This window comes from Echinops telfairi, unplaced genomic scaffold, assembly GCF_000313985.2.
Source record: "Echinops telfairi isolate 266 unplaced genomic scaffold, ASM31398v2 ScPeMD7_7469;HRSCAF=8507_0, whole genome shotgun sequence".
NCBI classification, from domain to species: domain Eukaryota; kingdom Metazoa; phylum Chordata; class Mammalia; order Afrosoricida; family Tenrecidae; genus Echinops; species Echinops telfairi.
In genome coordinates this window covers 40274283-40279120 of record NW_022111372.1, presented here as the reverse complement: position 1 = coordinate 40279120, position 4838 = coordinate 40274283, and the positions used below count along the sequence as shown (strand labels likewise).

Genomic DNA, 4838 nt, shown 5'->3' with positions numbered 1-4838 from the left:
TGAGGGCTTCATCGCCCTGTGGAAACTTTACATGTAATATTCCATCAATTCCTGGGGCCTTGCTTTTCCACTAATGCTTTTGATGCAGCTTGAATGTCTTCATTCAGTACCATTGGCTCTTGATTATATGCTATGTCTTGAAATGTTGACCAATTCTTTTTGGTCCAATGACTCAGTGTATTCCTTCCATCTTCTTTTGATACTTCCTGCATCACTCAATATTTTCCCCAGAGGATCCATCAATATTGGAACTCGAGGCTTGAGTTTTTGTCCTCCCATCCTTTCAGTTTGAGATATGTTGAGAATGTCTCTCCCCTTTGGCTTTCTAACTCTAGGTCTCAGCTCATTTAATTATAATAATTATTTCATCTTCTCTCATCATATCTGGTGTTACAGCTTTGGCTCTTCAGTCTAGGAAGTTCTCAGCACAGGGAGGCCAGGTCCAAAGAACGCACTCCTTTCCTGGCTCGTGATGGGCGTGAGGTCCATTTTTCACCTCTGGGAATGCTCTCTTTAAAAGCCAGCAGGGTGGCAGAACTGACTGATCCTCTTATGAGGTTCCCTCACACTTTAGTCACATGCTCCATCCCATGGGTCTGCCATGCACCTGAGTTGCATTATGAGTAAGCTGCCCATTCCCTTGCTTGGCCCACAACACTTTATGTGCATAGGCTTGTGGTTCTGGTGAAGAATATGTCATATACGGTGGACTTTCAGAGGAATGACTAAATCAGTTTCAGAAGAAATGGAAGAGCAAATTCAAGGAAATTACACAAAATTGTAGAAACTTTTATTAAACAAAATATCAAAAGGAAGCTTTTTTCTTTATATATTATATATTTATACAAATCCAAGGAAGATTTATCCGATTCATCCACTTCAAACAACATGTTTCTTAGTGTTTGATTTTTGTTCTGTTTGTTTTTTTTTGTAGACAGAGAATAAGGAACTTCATAATTTTACATATATTTTAGCAGAGAAAGTTTCATCGCCTGGCTTCTTGGGATAGTATTGGAAATGCCATCTTCCCTGGGGCTCTGGGCTCATATCATTACAAGGAAGCCTGGAACACTATTTTCTTAGGTGGTGAGGCCAGCCCACTTTGAAATTTCTTGGATCCCTCTGGTTCATCATGGTTCACAAATACTCCCACCAATGAATCGCTAGACATTACAAATGGAATGAAAGAGTCCTAGAGGGCCGCATGCTCTTTAGCATAAGGCGTTCTCCTTCATTAGGTGGCTACACCAGTGCAGACCTGACTGCATGAATAGGCTGGGGAGATTTAGTCCTTATTTCCTAGATATGGTTATGGAAGAAGGGTCTCGTTATGTTTTAAAACCCAAAGTGCATAGTGAGAACAAGTCCAAGCATTCGCTTGTCTCAGTATCAGCTTCATCTAAGTGTCTTCTTGGGACAGGGCTGCCTTGGTTCAGCTCACCTTCTGAAAGAAAAATAACAAAATGAAAAAGAAAGTCCAACCAATGAGACATTCATCAGCCTGGTTAACAAACTTGACCGGCCAATAGACATCTTACTATTGTAAAGATAATAAATAAGACATAAGGTCCAAATGATGACCCAATTACTGTGCTGTTGAGTAGCTAATGAGGTTGTCCTCTGATTTAATTGATATTTCCTATTGGAAATATCAGGGCAGCCATACAGAAAAGTATCATTCCAGTGAATGCTCCCCATCAAGTCTACTTTGCAGCCTCTATTCCCCTATTGGAAGCCACCAGCAAGCCAGATGTGATAGCGAAATGATTCCCACGGCGATTAAAAACAGCACCGGGACTGAATCTGGGGGGCCGTGGGGAGGGATACATGTCCTGTCTTCTATGGGATGTTTGACACTATTGAACAAGGCCCACGGTGAGTGCTCCAGTGGATTCCCTGGTGTTGATCTAGTCCGGGTGACTGATGCCGGCACTGGTGAAGGCATTGGTTTGCCAGAAAGAGACATTCTGAAATGGTAGTTAACTTATCCATCTCTCTGCCCTGCTGCTCCTTACCCCTCCCCCCACTCAGACCCCCAGACAGACTGCAGCTTCATACCTTATGTGGTAGATACATAATCTGTTATCAATTTGAGAGGATTAAGAGTAAGGGGTGGAGTTTAGCCTGTCAATCAGGTGGCAGCTTGATGACCTCATTTGGAGGCACTAAGGAGATAAATAGCTCCCTTGAGGTGGGACACGGGCTGACTCCCTGGGAGACATAGAGACAGGCTGATGGCAGCCAGATTATATGCTATGTCTTGAAATGGAGCTGGAGGAGCCCCATGGAGACCCCTGCCAGCACTGACATGCTTACACCACCAATGATCCACAAGACTTTCCACCCATTAGCCTGTGATTGTCCTGTATTTGGCATCATTGCATATGTGTGTGAGTCTGAAGAGGAATTTATAGATTGGTTTTGGACATATGGGCTCATATCAGACTTATGGACTTGATCTGGACTGGGCTGGGATGTTCTCTCAATATTCAATTACTTTTGTATATAAAACTCTTTCTTATACACATATGAGTCTCTGGATTTGTTTCTCTAGTCTACCCAGAGTAACACACCTTATGTCTCCCGTCCCATGGGCCATGTCCCCGGGACCAGCTATTATTTTTTGATGAAATCTCCACTTCTGAATCTGCTGTTTCCATGGATTTTCTAACCATTTCTCAGAGTGTTCTGCGTTGTTTTGATTTATACCATATCCAAATGGCAGCTTCAGCATCCCTGAGGCACTCAAATCAAGCTCCTTTTAAATGTTCTTTGTATTTGGGGGATAGAAAGACATCTGAAGGGTCAAGGTCCGAACTGAAGGATGGATGGCCAAGGTTCCCAGTGACATTCTCATGGACCAGTCCTTGCTGCCCTCACCGAATGGGCTGACACACCCCAAGGGTAGTTTCCTGGCCTTTCCCCCAACCAATGCCGTTTTCACGTAAAACTTTTGCCTTCTTCATAATCAGCTCTACATGATTGTCCGACGTCCTTTGAGAAAAATCTATCAAGACTACCCTTTGGGGAACCCAAAAAAACCACTTGTCAAAAGCTTCGGCGTTGAGCCCTCTCCCTTGAATTGAAATGGCCCACCAGATCCCGTCTGCAGCCACTGCTTTCGTTGCGGCTGCTTGTTTAAGCTTTTATTAGCATTGGGCGAAGGTTTACCAAGCAGCTCGGTTTTCTATTCAGTGATTCCTGCACATGCTGTTCCAGCTCATTGATGGCAATCCCCGCACTCTCCCCGTGTTTCCTGTGTCCATTCAGGTTTCTTTCCTGAAGACTGTCCTTTTGGTCCAAGAGGGTTGATTATTCTAAGGTGTGTGCACTTCACTAGTGTTTTCGTTCCTCTTGCAGACCTGCCTGTCTTTCACTGAAAATTGAGCCAGGGCACAGAGCTCTGTTTTAGACTTGAGAGGTGACTTAGAGTCAGAGAGGAGACTCATAACAGAATCCTCTCAGGGGTTCTACTAGTCTTTATCTGGTTAGCAAGCCTGGAGATTTTATTTTAAAAATGATTTTGAGGTTTCCCCCCACATTTTTGTTCCACACCACCCAAGATCCCCTGAAATGATCCCTTTCGGAGCAGTGGGTAGTGCTAGCTGGGCACTGTCTAGTTCTTCTGGTTCTTGGGTCATCGAACCTGATGGTCCAGTGGTCTGCTGGACAGTTTGCATGTGTCTTTCTGTTTTTGTCCCATTTCTTTCCTCCAGGCAGGGAGAAACAGATATTTGCCCCTTACATAGCTGCTCAAGTGCTTTAAAGATCCCAATCACTAATGATCCACGTCACTAAAGAGTAAGAGACAGAATATTGTCTTTGTGTACTATGTTTTGCCAACTGACATCGGTGTCTCTTGAGACCGAAGTCCTAAGCCACCAGCCCTATCAACGCATTCCCTCAAGGTATTTGGCTATGGTTAAGAAGTTGTCATAACTCTGTCCCCTGTATGTGCCACCACATTTATGACTATGTTTTCTGTGAATGTAAGTACCCATGTAAAGTTTTCATCCGTCAAATCCATATTATATATATTTGTGAGCGTGCACCTCCTTTCTCTCTTACACCCTTCATCTTGCATGTGTTGCTATGCTTAGGGACCAGCAAGCTGGTTCAGACTCAGCATCCCAAAGTACAGTGCCTGGTCCTGCTCCATCCTCACCTTGTCGCCGTGTCTGAACTCATGGTGGTGGCCACTGTGTTAATCCATCTCCCGGAGGCTCTTCCTCTTCTTGGCTGACCCGCTACCAAGCAAGATGTCCTTTTCCAGGGACTGGTCTCTTCTGACCCCTTGTTCAAAAGATGTGAGATGAAGTCTCCCCATCCTCACTTCTGAGGAACAGTCTGGTTCTACTTCCAAGACAGATTGGTTTGTTCTTTGAGGAATCCACAGTACTCTCAGTAGTACCCTTCCCTAACACCACAATTCAAATGCACGAATTCTTCTTCCATCTTCCTTATTCATTATCCAACTTTCACATGAATATGAGGGGCTTGCTTGGGTCAGCCGCACCTTAATCCTCAGAGGGACAGCCTTACTCATCAACACCTTAAAGAGGTCTTGTGAGGCAAATGTGCTGATATTCTTAGTAAACCCAATATGTATTTATGGGTATATTTCAATCCTCTCCTGCATGCCCATCCTCTCCCGCATACCCATTCAGCCTGCATGTGTTTCCATGCATCTACTTGTAAATCACCACAATTGCAGGATGGTGTAGCTAACAGCATTACCTCTGTTGCCTTTCACTGTTGCACTTCTACCACTGCTTTTTCCCGCCTCTAGAATGTTTTGCCAACTTCCCTCCAGCTGATATTTCTCCACCCAAGAGACA

At 44.3% G+C, this 4838-nt stretch overlaps 1 pseudogene; it reads right to left on the bottom strand.

The window, feature by feature from the left end:
• Window positions 1-1496: 1496 nt before the first annotated feature.
• On the bottom strand, window positions 1497-1992 carry LOC101641150 (annotated as a pseudogene).
• Between the last annotated feature and the right edge of the window lie 2846 nt (window positions 1993-4838).